At 34.7% G+C, this 16343-nt stretch overlaps 1 long non-coding RNA gene across 2 annotated transcripts in view; it reads left to right on the top strand.

Moving 5' to 3' along the window:
- LOC108300859 overlaps positions 1-16343 on the top strand; it is a 64563-nt gene that overhangs the window by 14503 nt on the left and 33717 nt on the right. Inside the window, exons 2-4 of one of the 2 annotated variants that reach the window (XR_001823632.2) lie at positions 4028-4146; positions 4458-4582; positions 4763-4827. This is a non-coding gene — a long non-coding RNA (uncharacterized LOC108300859). Of the gene's footprint in view, positions 1-4027; positions 4147-4457; positions 4583-4762; positions 4828-16343 lie in introns of those variants that run through there. The other variant, XR_005199308.1, reaches the window with a different exon arrangement.

The raw sequence follows: 16343 nt of genomic DNA on the forward strand, positions 1-16343 counted from the left end.
AAAAAAAAAAGAAAATATATAGTATCATATAAATGTATTTCTCTATTTAATAAATATTAATTATATGCACTGGAGATTCAACATTGAATGAAATGAACAAAAATTCTGGTCTTCATGGAGCTTACATTTTAGGGTAGGCACAAACAGAAAAATAAGTAAGTAAGGACAGTCATGCATTGCTTAACAATGGGAATATGGCAATGTTGTTGTCTTACAAACATCATAGAGTGCATTTACATAAACCTTGATGGTACAGCCTATTACTTATAGGCAATACCCTATCTGTGGTAGCTATAGTTCTACAAAATGCATTTTTTAAATAACAAAATGTGAATGTCTTTACTCATTGATCCATGGGCTACAGAATGGATGCTGTGTTAGCAAGCATGAAAACAACATTAATCTGGTGCATTTTAATTAGAGCTCTTGAGTGACAAGTTGCCTTGTCAAAGAGTGGTACTATGTAGTTCTAGAAGGAAATTAAAAGTGCTATTCTAGTAAACACACAAATCATAAGCAAGTGAAACAGCCGTACTGCTGATATGGAGAAATAAAGACCTTTTTTTTTTTTTTTTTTTTTTTTTCTGAGTAGTAGGTCTCAACAGTAAGTTTAAAATATTTGGGAAACTATGCTCTAAACAGATATGCTGTCATTCAGTCTTTGTTCTTCCATTTATGGCACATATGCAGAGTAGATTTAGCATAATTCTTAAGGGCCACAGGATTTTTGAAATGACAAATTCGCATTGGCTCCAATTTAAAGTTACGATCTGCATTAGCCTCTAACAAGAGAGTCAGGCTATCCTTCCAAGATTTGAAGCTAGGCATTGACTTCTCTCTAGCTGTGAAAGTCCTAGATGCTATCTTCTCCCAACAGAAGGCTGTTCTGTCGAAACTGAAAAATCTGTTGTTTAGTATAGCCACCTTAGCAATTACCTTAGCTAGATCTTTTGAGTAACTTGCTGCAGCTTCTTCATCAGCATTTGCTACTTCACCTTGCACTTTTATGTCGTAGAGATGGCTTTCTCTCCTAAACTTCAGAAACCAACCTCTGTTAGCTTTAAACTTTCCTTCTGTTGTTTTCTCACCCTTCTCAGCCTTCATAGAAATGAGGAAAATTAGGGCCTTAATCTGGCGTAGTCTTGGGCTTAAGAGAATGAGGCTGATTTTATCTTCTATACAGGCCATTAAAGCTTTCTTCAAGTCAGCAACAAGGCTGTTTCACTTTCTTATGATTTGTGTATTCACTGGAGCAGCACTGAGGAAATAAAATGAGTGATCATAGAACAGGTCAATGTGAAGGTAATATTTGAGCCAAGACTTGCATCATAAGCAGAGAAAACAGCAAGTGACCTGCATGCTCAGACAATATCAAGGAATTCTATGAGCCTGAAACATAATGAACAAGGAAGGGAAGATTAGGAGAGGTCAGAGTGACTAAGGGAATTGGAGAACTGGGGGAAAGAGAGAACTGATCATCTAGGTTCTTGTTAATAAGTATAACAACTTTGGATATTATCCTTGGTGAGGTAGAAGACACTGGAAGGCTTTCAGCAAAGTAATTTGATCTGTCATATTTCAAGTGGACTGCTATGGCTTCTGTGTTGAGATGAGACTGAAGGAGCAAATGGCAGGCAGATGTTATGAGGCTATGTCAATGACTCAGGGAAGAGAGCATAGTAAGTTTGACAAATAAGTAGCAGAAAAAGTGGTAAACAGTCAAGATTCTGGAATGATTGTGAAGGTAGCATGCACAGGGATTTCTTATGGGTTATATTTGGGATGTGAGAGAGGTCAAGGTTGACATGTTAGTGACCTTGACTAATTGGAAGAACAGAGTTTTCATTAACTGGCATATGGAAGATTGTAGAAGGGGAAGGTTTTGGGGGATGTATATAATGGGAAAATCAGAAACTCAGTTTTGGGAATGTCAGGTTAGTGATGCCTTCAGACATTTATGTGGAATGGTTGAATAGGCAGATGAATATTTAAGCCATCTGCATGGTGATAGCATGTGAAGTCTTGAGGCTAAAAGAGGCCACTAAAATTAATACAGAGATAGAAGTTTAAGGCCTGAGGCTTGGGCACTCAAACACTCAGAGGTCATAAATATATGGAAGAGCTAACAAAGAAGACTGAAAAATAGTGAGTAAAGAGAAGGAAAATCCAGGAGAGAGTTGTGTCCAGGAAGCCAAATGAAGACAATGTCTGAAGAAGAAGGGGGTGATGAGCTGTATCAAATATTGATGGAAGGTCAATTCAGATGAAGAAAGAGAACTGATCTTGCAATTCAGTAACATGGATATTAGTGACTGTACATGAACATGAATAAGCGATATATGATCATGCAGATAAAGGTTTCTTTGGAGGGTGTTTGAAGGGAGAAAATAGGAAGATAGGACTCTGAGATTGTGAGTATATACAATGAATAAGCTAGTCACATTATGTATCATGCAATTTTGTTACTGAAAAATATGTAATGAGATTCATGCTGTTCTTCATAACTCTTATTTCTTTTAATCTTTGCATATTTTTTAATTATGTGAATAAATACAAAGTGTTTAAGATGGTTGTCTAAGTAGATTTTAGCTCATGTACTTTAGTACCAAGAATTTCAATAATCCACACCCTAAGATACTAATATAAGTAATGTTTGGAAATCCAGAGATGCGGATGAAACTAAACGTTTTGAATGGTCATATGGAGACAAATGCGGACACTAGCCTGGCTGCAGTGGAAATTTCATAACGGAAATCAGTAAAAACTAAAGTCTTTCAAACTGGTCTCTCTGATTCCTCTTTTCTCTGCATTAAGACCGATATCAAGAAGGCAAACATTTCTTAACCTCACAAGAGACATCAGTTCATGTCACAGATACTTTTGCCAGAAATATATGTATATATTTAAAACATTTAGGTTACTACTATGAAACCCACTGTACCTTTTTGATTCTTTTGTGCTAAAGATTTTTGTTGTTGCTGTTGTTTTGAGATAAGAGTCTTGCTCTGCCATCCAGGCTGGAGTGCAGTAGTGCAGTCATAGCTTACTGCAGCTCGGACTTCATAGGGCCAAGTAATCCTCTCATCTCAGCCTCCCAAGTAGGTGGGACTAAAGGTTTGTATCACTACACCTTACTAATTTTTTAACAAAAAAATGTTTGTAGAGATGAGGTCTCATTGTGTTGCCCAGGCTGGTCTTGAACTCTTGGCTTCAAGCAATCTTCTTGCCTTGGTCTCCCAAAGTGCTGGGATTACAGGTGTGAGCCACCATGCCTGGCCTAAGCTAGAGACCGAAAGGCTTTTTTTTTTTTTTTTTTTTTTTTTTTAAATTTTTTTTTTTTTTTTTTTTTTTAATTTAAATTTTTATTTTTTTAGGTGGAGCCTTGCTCTAGGGCCCAGGCTGGAGTACAGTGGTGTGAACTCAGCTCACTGCAACTTCTCCCTCCCTGGTTCAAGCAATTTTCCTGCCTCAGTCTCCCAAGTAGCTGGGACTACAGGCGTACACCACCAGTTCCAGCTAATTTTTGTATATTAAGTAGACCTGGGGTTTGCCATGTTGGCCAGTGTAGGAAATTGGTCAGAGTGGTGGGAGAAACTTTCGGCATTATGTCTGTACTGAATAAAAGCAAGCAGCTCCAGCTGTTCGATGCTGCTCTCTAATGCTGTTCTCTTTGGCCATTAGAGCTAGCAGTCCGCTAGCCACTGTTCCACTGTATACCTGTGTCTGAGTACGCCTTTTATCCATTGCTCGGCCAAGTTCTGCAGGACAGAACTGGCAGGTCACGTTGTTCTCAAACTCCTGACCTCAAGTGTTCCACCCGCCTCAGTCTTGCAAAGTGCTGGGATTATAGGTATGAGCCACCATGCCCAGCTGAAAGCCCTTTTTTTAAAAGTTGTTTGAACATCACGTTGTCCATGATGAGCGTTCTTGCTTTTCTATGCTATTCTTTCTACTGTCAAAACAACTTATCTTATTTTGGAATGCTTTGTCATTGGAAACCCCATTTATTTCTGAACTCTTTCTTCAGAATGGAGCTGTCTCTCCCTAACCTCCCACATTGCACAGTTGCTGATGAGCCCTGTAATTAATGAAGATTTGCCAACAGTTGCACACTCACTGACGTTCTGAGCTTATTGAAAAAAGCAGGTGAGCAGCAGTTATTGGGCTGGGGTCTCTAACTGTATGTTGCCAATGGTCTGTAGATTGGCTATTGTCATTTTTAGTGAGAGAGTTCTGAACTCATATAAATTCAGGCTAATTATTCTTGGGAATTAAGAAATGATTTGAAATGTAGACAAAGATAAATTTTCTAAATAGAATTAGCTTCTTCTTTTGGGCATATTTAAACAATTGTAGTACAATATACTCTATGAACCTTAAAAAATGCCCAGATTATTAATTTGGGCTTGTCGATTTATATTTCAAATTGCTTATAAAATAACAACTTCTGCCTCCAGCCTCACTTTCATTGTTTCAATGCTGAGAGCTTGACCTAGAAGGATGGTTGAAATCTCAGATGCCTGTAGGAGCCAAAGAAGGAAAACAAGCAAAGCTTCTCAGTATTAGAAATCACTAGGGAGAGGTAAGAAGTGGGGAAAACTCAAGAGAGGAAGCGCTGCTGCAGTCAATTGTTGACACGTGATAATACCTGCCCAGCACTGACACTCCTCAGTTTTTTTAAGGGAAGATTTTAATATGACATAGAAATGTTGTCAACTAACTCAAAGATTTTTTTGTTGTTGTTGTTTGTTTGTTTTTTAAGCCCTCTCTAGCCCAGTGCATTGCAGGCCAAAAACAGACACTCTGCAGGCTAGGTTCAATGCCTGGTAAGCAGTTTTCCACTTATACAGCCCAGAAAGATCAATGATCATGACAATCATTTGAAACTAGTTCTTCACAAAGACTTAAAAAACAGCTGGCTGCTAATAATCTAAATGTTGTCGATTCCAAGTTGTTCTGTCCATTTTCTGTTTTGTTAAAATGTTAAATCCCAGTAGCCTGATGTTTGAAACCTGATGGTTAAAAGTAGAATGACCATATATCCTGGACTGCTGAAGACAGCCCTGGCTTAGGCTGATAGAGTTAGAACTATCAATTCTGCTCCCTTTCTTTCCCAACCTGTTCCAGTATGGACAGTCAATTATATAGACATCTTAAATTGTTCCTTTGGTCCGCTTCCTCATTTATTACTTACTTTCTTATTTGTTCTATTTAAAAAACCTGTCATGGAGAATTTTAAATGTATAAAAACAACTCTGTATAATTGTAGCACTTTAGGATGCCAAGGCAGGAGGATTGTTTGAGCTCAGGAGTTCAAGACCAGCCTGGGCTATAAAGTGAGACTCCCCACCATCTCTAAAAAAAAAAATACAGAAAATTAGCTGGGGGTGGTGGTGGCACATGCCTTCAGACTTCTTCAGTCTCAGGAGGCTGAAGTGAGAGGATTGCTGAAGCACAGGAGGTCAAGGCTGCAGTGAGCTATGATCACACTACTGTGACTCCAGCCCTAGTGACAGAGCAAAACCGTGTCTCAAAAAATAAAACAATGAATAAAAAAATTTTAAATCCCCATGTATTAATAGTTACCCAGCTTCAACAACTATCAACAAATGGCCACTCATGTTTCTTTCATACTCTCACTTTACTCCCCGTTCCTCTATTATTTTGAGAAAAATCCCATATTTTGTATCATTTCAGCCATAGTTTCTTAGTCCTTTAAATCAATTTATTCTTTGTAACAATCTACCATTAAACATTTAAATTTTAACACACTGTACTTCAAACTGTCCTTATTTTCCCCAACACCTTAACTTCCTTTTAGCCTTTTTCCTTTCTTCACTGTCCACCGTGAGCCTATGTTTTTTTCCCCCCAATCTTAGTACAGAGTACACTTCATTAGTATTTCTTGAGAACTTTTTAGAAGTTGTTAAATATTTATTGCTGCTTAGGGGGATACCAAATAATATTTGCGACTAGCAAGGACAAATAATTTTATTTTTTCTAGTCCTTCAATTGCATCTATCTTGTCAAATCTTGATTTGCTCATTGGTTTTTCTCTTGGATGATTTTTGGTGACTTTATATTATTGGCATGTTATATACTTGGAAGATTCTTCCCAGATTCCAATTCTATGAAGATCTCTTTTAACTATTGTTACTTAGATATTTTTGGTTGGGTACATGTATTCTGGTAATTATGCCTTTTGAGAAACTGAGTTGCAAATAATCAGATAAAATAAGCTTGGTCTTCAAACTTGGAAAACTTTTTCTTAACTATGATTTTAGGTTTGGGAGTACATGTGAAGATTTGTTGCATAGGTAAACACGTGTGACAGGAGTTTGTTGTACATATTTTTTCATCATCCAGGTATTAAGCCCAGTACCCAGTAGGTATCTTTTCTGCTCTTCCCCCTCCTCCCATTCCCCACCCTCAAGTAGAGCCCCGTGTCTGTTGTTTCCCTCTTTGTTAAACTTAGATAACTTTTTTAAGGACTCAAAATAATTTTATTTTGTTAGAGTTTCTTGGATTTTTGGATTAACTTTTGGATTAATTAATTTATTTATATTTATGACTGTACATTATATAATCTTTGTATATATAATTTCATAATACAAGTAATTGCTTCTTTAAATAAACCTGTTTTATTAGTTTATATTTTTTCTATTTGGGAATCCTGAGTAAAAAATCTTACGTTTGTACTGCTCTTCAATTTCCTTCTGTGTTTTATTTATATTTTTCTTTTCTAGAGATGATATTATTCAGTAACTTACATTAATATGTTCTCTTTTATTGAGTCTTACATTGTTTTTCTCTTTGCTGTATATGTTGGTAAATCTCCACTTGTACTTCCTTCCCTCACCTTATTCAATCTTCACACAGGTCCAACGTCAAAATTTTCTAAAAGTGTATGCTATATACGGCTTAATAATAACTACACTTTATCCATTTCAAACCAAACTAAATTATTAGATGTATTCTTGATGAACATATATCTCTCATACTACCAGAATCTCAATCTTTTATATCTCTGTATCAATGTGTCAGTATAGTTTGAATATGGTAGACTAACCAAATATTTGTTGACTTCAAATCTACATAGGAAAACTAAGTTCCATTTCTATGTACTTGCTGGCCATAAGTACATATGTGTTATAATTTTATACATAGTAAGGATTTAAAACATGAGCAACATTAATAGGGGTCTCAATCAATTATAGAAGTTTTAGCCATAATTCCATCAGTTTAATGTTATGGATTCTACACAGTAAATCAAACTGTTTTTATTAATCCATTTTCCTTCCCAATTGCTGCTCAACTACATAATTAGATAATTTCTGCACAGTTTAAAATATTAGCATGGCCATATTTTGTTTTAAAAATTAAGTATATTGAAGTATAATATATATACAATAAAATGCACCTATTTTAAGTGCACATTTGCAAAAGTTTCAAAAAGTTTTGACAAATTTGTATACATATGTAACAATTCCACAATCAAGATATATAAAAACATTTTGTCACTCTAATCTCAATCAGTTCTCTGAAGCCCTGGATCCAGGCAACCCTGATATGCTTTGTGTCACTAAACTAGTTTTGCCTTTTCTGGAGTTTCATATCAATGCAAACATATAATATGTATTCTTTTGCATATGGCTTCATTTGCTCCACATGATGTTGTTCTTTATATCACTATTTTATTCCTTTTTATTGCTGTGTAGTATTCAGTAGTGTGAACACACAATTTGTTTCTCCATATACTTGTTGATGGCTATTAGGGTCGTTTTCAGTTTTAAGTTGTTGGGAATAAATGTGCTACAGACATTTCGATACCAGTCTTTGTTGGGTACCTATTGTCATTGGGGGCCACTAGATGTTTTAGTGTTGAATTGTTGGTTGATATATTAAGTATAGGTTTAATTTTGTGAAAACTACAAAAATGTACCATTTAAATTTTTTACCAAAACTATAATAGAGTACTGGTTGCTTACACCTTCATATGGCATATAATGATTTTTATTTTTCCTATTTAATATCATTTTGTAGTGCTTTTTAGTTTTCATGATCCTTAAATATATTTGGAAAAATACATACATATGTGTGCGTGTATATATATATATATATATTTAATTGAAAAAAGGATATTACAATGTAAAGGATTTTTTTTTCTAGTTATTGATACAAGTATCTGTAGCCTTACTGCACCTACAAATTTTTTGGCCAAGACAGGCTTTGGTTAATATTTGGAAACAAGTAAAGATTTTGCTTCAAATCTCCTCTTTCCTCTTGGAGTTCGTGTCTGTTTTCTGCACCTTATTATTGCAATGTGGCCTGTCATTCTAAGTCCAACCTCTACCTCAATTTTTTATCACTTTAGGACAAAAGGTTTTTACATTTTATACTCCTGATTTTGTATTAAATGTGCCTTAGTGGAGACAATTTAATTTTATACTCCTGATTTTGTATTTAATGTGCCCTAGTGGACAGAATTCAAATGCATATATATACATTCAACATATTTAATATATTAAAAATATTATATATTTACTTATATTTTATATTTATTTAAATACATTATATTTAAATATATAACATATTTAAATATTATAAGTATATAAGTTAAATATTATAAGTATATAATATTTAAATATATTCAACATGTTTAATATCTCAACTATATATATTCAGCACATTACATATATATAAATATATAAAGATGAAAAGCTTCTTAATCATTTGTTGTTTAAAGATATATCTCTTCTACTTGTAAAGCTGACCCTGACAATGCATTTGGTCATTTCTAGATTTTCTCTGAGTTTTGCAGGTGTCTTCTACTCTTACAAGGACTGCAAGAAAGGACAAAGCAATGAGAGAGAGAGAGAGAGAGAGAAAGAAAGAGAGAGAGAGAGAGTGTGTGTGTGTGTATGTGTGTGTGTACCAACATGTGTTTTACTTCCCTGGGAAAAGGAGGTCTGTCTCCAATACCTTCATAGTATTCCACAGTGAGATCAGTTAGGAATGAGTTTCCTACTTTTTGAAACTTTCTAAATTGTCTAGTCCTTGTATATGTCCTGCTCTGCCTGGCTAGGCAGACGGAGTGTAAGCTTGATGTGTTTCCCTGCCAGAGTGACCGTTCATTCTCCCAGGTGTTTTGAATTAGGTACTTCAGTCCTCAATCACTCAGTCACAATTCTTAGTCAGACTAGGTTACAGCCAAGCAGTTAGCCTCAGGGCATGGCCAAGCTCAAGTTCAGCTTATTGGCATCAACCTGAGGCACGTCTTTTGTTTCTGTTCTCATAGTTATGTTAGGAAACTGCAGAATTCAGGCTACTTTTAAAAAATCAATTGCTTTCTCCCCCAAAACTTTTACTTTGGAACAGGTAGAAAGGGTCAGAATTTACAGTTAAATACACTCTCCTTTGTGCATATATGTAAGTATGATTGTACATATGCTTTCTTCATTCGTTCATTTATTTGCTGTTGATAAAAGAGATAAAGGGTATAATATAACTTTAAACAACACAAGAGAGTACAAAACTGAAAGTTAAGACCCTCTACCTTAGGTGTCTAAACTTCTCTCCCAAAGGCAAAAACAGCTAGCATTTTCTCATGTATCAATCCATACATTTTATATTTGCAATAAAACCTGTATTTGTATTTATATACTTTAATTTACATCCTTTCCAAAGGCTCAGATGTATCTGGCTATTTTCATGTAAAGTATGTTTTGGCTATTATTCCAAGAGAGCACATACACGTCTACCACATTCTTTTTAAAAACTATGTTTGGCCACATAGTATTCTATTGCATGGATGTACATACTTTATTTTTTATCTATTTATTTTTTATTAAGAAAAATATTTATTATTAGTTTCTGATTACATATTTGAAGATTTTATTTTTGTTTGCAAATACGAATTGTATATACTTATGATGTACAAAGTAATGTTTATATATACACACATACACACACATTGTGGAATGATTAAATCAAGCTAATTAACATATTCGTCACCTCACAAACATTATTTTTTTGCTGTGAGAACATTTAAAATTTATGCTTTTAGTATTTTTTAAATAAATGTACATACTTTATCGAAAAAATATCCTATGGAAGAACCTTATTTTCAGTTAAAAAACTGTTTCCTACTAAGGATAATACTGTAGTGAACATTCATACAGATGTATAAAGATATTTATTGGAGACATTCCTAAAGTGGATTGTTGCCTCTAAGCATTTTAAGTTTTACAGTTATTGCCAAATGCTCCTTTAATGAAGTTGCTTCAATTTACTCTCCCACTAACATTTGAAAGTGATTGGTTTCAGACTACACACTGTCAAACTTTTCAATCTTTGCAGACAAAATCATCTTTCTTCTATAAATATGAAGCAAATAATCTTCCTTTCTTCATTTTCTGCCACATTAATTTTCCTGGTTTTAACACAAAATAAGGTATTGAATTTTATAACTTATTAGAGTTAATCACAAATTTCAAATGTTGATGATGTAATCACTCCTTATAAGGGAGAATGAAGTGCTTGGGCCTGCTTTAAATTTCCATGTTTCAATCTCTCTTTGCTTTAAATCTGCCCACATGCTGGTATGTGGCAGTGTTAATTGGGTATTCTGTTTTTGAATCTCATGTAGAATGTTCATCCAATTCATTTACTACAAAATTGAAAAAAAAAGAAAAGGAAGAATGAACACAGCCATTAGAGATGTTGCAAATAATTTGAGTTAAATGTAAATGTAGAAAGAAAATTGGGAAACTACTATTAAGCACACCTTATCCTTTGCAATGGAATACAATACAGATTCACAATGTCGATTATTTCCACCATCTATCTATTTAAGAGCTGAGAGATTTGAAATATGAATATGTCAAGTATTTAAATACTAAGTTACCTAAAATGTACTTTATTAAAATATCATTATGCATATTTTAAAGTTAAAACTCTGTGCTATGTAGATGTAGGGGTAAAATTCCCATTTATTGTCCACTGAATGTGAGGGAAATTGGATTTGTCAGGAAGCTGATTGATATCTCGAAGTGTTTTGTTTTCAGTGACTGGCACTGCCGAGTTACAACCATCTATCATCTAACAGGTAATTAGTCAGATTTCTCATCATGAGCCTTCAATCCTGCTGTTTTATTATTGAAATACCACAAACCAGCAGGCAATTTGAATGCAGATAAAGTTCTCTGTCATGGTCTTAAGGACAAAGACAACATTTTGCAATTCAGCAGTAGTGAGTTAGAATGAAAGTCACCGAAATGTAAGTGTGGGTCTTATAAAAAAAATATGAAAAATTTAATTTGATACCCCATTTGTCCTCCATAGTGACAACTGAGAAACTTGCTGTTTATAAAAGCAACCTAGTGTTCTAATATGAATTTGCTTTATTATAACATTTTACAATTTGAAAGTTAAGTGAAGAAACACATTGCTTGAAAAATAAAGTTAGATAAAATAAATGAACTAGATCCTGAATAGAGCTTTCATTCATCTTCCAAGGTATTTTGAGACGATAGATGAAAATAATTTATATTTAACAGTAGCTAAGAATATGAAAAGTTTACTCTTCTTAGAATTATTTTTAATAAGAAAATTTAGATATTAAAATAATTAGAAACTAAAAATGAATTATTTGTTTGCGTTTACACATGCTTTGTGTTAGACAAGCTTGCTTCTGATATTGAGGCTAACACATTTTTGAGGCCTTCTTGTATGGTTTATAGATCTCAGTCAGCTGATTCAGGTTAATGACATCCCGATAGGAATGTAACTTCATATCACTGAATGTTGTTTTCTTGACTTAATTCAAAATCATATATTATCTTTCAGAAAAATAGATCTCAAAGTGCTTCAGCTTTCCAAAAAGTCATTACCTCTTAATGAAGTGTAAATATAATGTCTCTTTCTTCAAGCTTTGGTATCAGAATATGAACACTTACATGCTTTCTCAAACCTAAGTTAAATAATAATTTCCTTTAATCCAAAAATATTAAATATGTTGCACATATACATTAAAATTAACCAGAACAAGCAATATTTTAATTCAGTTGCTTAATTCTGTCTTCTGGTGAATAATAGGTTTTACCAGAAAAAAAAGTTTAGATTACTGGAAAACAATGGTATAATATACTTTCTTATAGTATCTTTATTAAAGATATATCAATGTATACATATATCTTTGTGTTTTTACAATAGCATTAATTTTGGTTCTACTATTAACATTTTGTAAGATATTTTCCTATATAAACAAATACCAATTTACTATAATCATGATTACTTACAGTATCTTAATGTATTATTGTAGAAAGGCAAATCAGTTATAGGTACCACATGTAGAATAAAAAATAAAGAGAGTAATTGTAATATTAAAGAAGCAATCTTCTTATATAGATACATGTAATATTGCACATTGCATGTATTGTTATTCAAAGTAGAAAGAAAATGTGACGAGTTTCCTAACTTGGCTAAGAAGATCACAAATTTCTATTCTCAAACAAAATGCCGATTTACTAGTTCCCTGAAGATTTTACTTAGATAATTGTTATGCAACACTAAATAAACACAAGTTTATTAACACAATATAAATCTAATTCTAAGTTTTTACAGGCTTGGTCCATGGTAACCAAGCATATTGAGTTTTATTTCTGGTTGTACAAGAATGGAAATTTTAGATGTCTATATTGATCACTTGACTACACTGTGGTACAGTAACAACAGCTAATAATAACTAAGATTTGTTAAGTGGCAGGTGATACACTTATAATTTTAGGCCCACTTGCTTAACTTCCCATGTATGAACTACTATTATTCTCATTTTGTGGATGAGATACTAAGGCTGAGAGAGCTTAACTAGTTTGTCAGATTCCAAAGAGCTAGCAAGGTTGTGGAACCAGGATTAGAACCCAGGCACTCTGACACTAGTCTTAAGCACTTTGTCTTACTGTTTGCTAGTACCAAAACAAAATATGGTTCTCATTCTAAGCACTTCTCTGGCCATGCATTTTGAAAAGACCATGTGTGTGACAATCTTTATCTGGGGGCACTGGGAAGTGGCATATGGAATCATCACTTTTGGTATCTCCTGACAGACACCTCCTGCTGGTCTTGCTCCTGGAGGATGCCTTTGGTCAGCACTATTGTTTCCTTTCATACATTACTCTCATCTGAAGCAGAAGCCCAAACAGATGGAATGACTAGTAGATCACATAACTTTTAAATGATAGTGTTAGATATCTTTTCATCTGAAGAAACACAAATTATTTTTTACATACACAATTGTACTTTTGGGGATATATGGGAGGCAATGTGGCATATTTGGAAAAAAGCATGAATTGTGTAGCCAGAAAGACCTAGGTAAAAAATCTGAATTTCACCAGTTACTAAGAAGGTATGTACTTGAGTGAATTTCTTGATCACTCTAAACCTTAGTTTCACCTTTATAAAATGGAGATTGATTAGATCATCTATTCCAGCTCTTCTGTATGTCTGGTGTATGCAAGTACTGGACAACATGCTCCCTTCCCATACGGCCCTATTTCTTCCCATCTGATAGCTGCATAAACTCTTCTGACTCATACTTTAGTAAGTTGAGACACAGCAATATAACAAGAGACTTTACTAGAGTTATTTGGGACTTAATTTAACTGGGAGAAATTATAGTCAATAAATTCTTTAATCTCAGGCATACTTTACTAAGTCAATTAGCTGATATTCATGAGTTTTTGGGAAGATTATCTAATAAACCAAGATTTCTAACAAACCTACCTATAAGAATGGTTGGTAGTTTGTAAGGATATAAGTCTTCAATGCTTGATCCTTGTATACTTGTCTTAGTATTTCTTAATAACTATATTCGTTAAGGTATGTTCTGTGGATCAATAAAGTTAGAATCATCTGAGGTGCTGAATAAAAATTCAGATTTCTGGGCTCTACGCAGAAAAGGAAGAGTAGATTGATTACCTCTGGGACGTGGTGGTTGAGTTGGGTTTTGAAAGATGTGTAGAATTTCACCCTGGAGACACAGGCAGTTGAGGACAAAAGGAATCTTCCAAGCACAAGGAACTGTGGATTAAAATACACAATTATGAGAGGTAAATTTGTAAGGGGTGTTTTATATACTGTTCTTTAAAAATATGAGTTGTTACAGACTTTTTGGAAGCTAATATTTGTACAATGAACTTGTACAAATATTCAACTCTGTCTTTCCACTTTTTGATATATATTCTAAGGAAACATACAGATGTGTACATTTCAGGAAACAATTTAAATGTTTACTCATCAAGGGAATAATAGATGAATAACTTATAGTGCCTTCACTTAATTTTCAAATATTTATTTATATTTATTATTATTGATATCTGTGAGTAGCTAGCATGTGTCAGGCCCTAGTCTAGGCACTGAAAATAAATCATTGGACAAAACAAAACAAAAAAATCTGCCCTTGGGAGCTTACATTATAGTAGGTGGGATATAGGCAAGAAGCAAAATTTTAAAAAGTGAAGTACTAAGAAAAATTGCATTAAATATTATGGAGAAAAAGACAACAGGAAATGCAGAGTCAGGGTAGGGACATGTGAAAGGTGGTTTGTAATTTTAAATAGTATACATCAGAGAGGCCTCCATCAGAAGGTGGCCTTTGAACAAATCCCTAAAGAATGTTCAAAGGGAACATTTGGGAGGGAGGCAATATTGGGGTTATTTGGAGAAAAAGCATCTACTTAGGGTTCAAAGAAGTGCAAAGATCCTGTGGCAAAAGCATGCCTGGTGGTCTGTGGAACAGCAAGGAGGCCATCTAACTGGAGCAAAGTGAGCAAAAAGGTTTTAGGTAAGGCTTGTAGGTGTTGACTTTGGCTCTAACTTTGAATGAGCGGGAGCCATTGCAGAGTTTCGAGCAGAAGAATGACATGTCTGCTTTATTATTATTATTTTAGACTGGGTCCCATTCTGTTGTCCAGGCTAGAGTGCAGTGGAGTGATCATAGCTCACTGCAGCCTTGACCTCCCATGCTCAAGTGATCCTCCCACCTCAGCCTCCCAAACAGCTGGAATTGCAGGCACACACCACCACGTCCAGCTAATTTTAACAGTTTTTTAGTAGAGATGGGGCCTCTTTACACTGCCCCGGCTGGTCTTGAACTCTTGGGCTCAAGCAGTCCTCCTTCCTTGGCCAAAGTGCTGGGATTACAGGCATGAGTTACCATGCCCAGCTTTATGTTTTAATAGAACCATGCTGATGCTGTGTAGAGAACACACTGAAAGGAGGGCACAGGTGGAAGCAGGGGGAAGCAGTTGGGAGGCGATTGTAAATAACCAAGTAAGAATGATTGTAGCTGTGACCAGAGCTGTGATTGATGTGAGAAGAGCTTGGATGCTGGATATACATATATGGAAGATAAGGCCATCAGTATTTCCTGACAGATAAATAGGATGTGGGGGAGAGAGAGATTAGAAAAGAGTAGGAGAGGATTCCAAGGGTTTTAACCTTATCAGAAAGGAGAGCAAGTGAGTGGCTGGCTGGGAGAAAGGTCAGAAGTACAGGTTTAGACATAGTGTCTCTGGGATGTCTGTTAGACATCTTGTTAGGAGAGGCATTTTTATATGTGTGTCTGGAATTCAGGGGAAAGGTCTAGACCAAAGACTTAAACCTGAGAGCCGTCAATATATGAATGGCATTTCAAGGCATGAGATAGACAAGATCCCCAGGGTTTCCAGATGAAGGAGATCCCTAGGGATTCCAGGATTTGTAGCAGTATTTGGTAATGAAGAAGAATAAGGGAGATGATAGCATCTTATGATACTAATAAACTAACACATATAGATTTTATGTTGTATATCACACATTGTTCTAAAAGATTTTCATTAAACCTTTCATACAAAACCCTATGAGGGAGGTAATATTATCATTATTCCCATCTTCCAGATGAAAAAACTGAGAGAGGAAGTGAAGTGACTTGCCTGGGGTAACATATGTGGTAAAGGTGTAGAATTGGGGTTTAAGTCTTGGCCATTTGTTCTCAACCACAGAAAAGAAGAAGTAAAAATGAGCTTCAGAATAATGTTCAGCATAATATAAATATAAAGACCTAAAAGTGGTCATTTATTTCTGTGTATGAATGCATATAAAAATAATTGGAAAGATCTGGACACATACATGTTGCAGAAAGATTAAACGTTTGGGGTGGCTCAAGGAGGCTTCAAATGTATTAGTGGTATTAGTTGCATCTTTTAAGAAATCAAGAACTACTGGAGCATGCCTCAGTTTCCTGATACACAGTATTTGCTTATTCCTACTCCCCTCATTACTTTTTTTTTTTTTTTTTTTTTTTT

This window comes from Cebus imitator, unplaced genomic scaffold (genome assembly GCF_001604975.1).
Source record: "Cebus imitator isolate Cc_AM_T3 unplaced genomic scaffold, Cebus_imitator-1.0 Scaffold30, whole genome shotgun sequence".
In the NCBI taxonomy this organism is placed as follows: Eukaryota; Metazoa; Chordata; class Mammalia; order Primates; family Cebidae; genus Cebus; species Cebus imitator.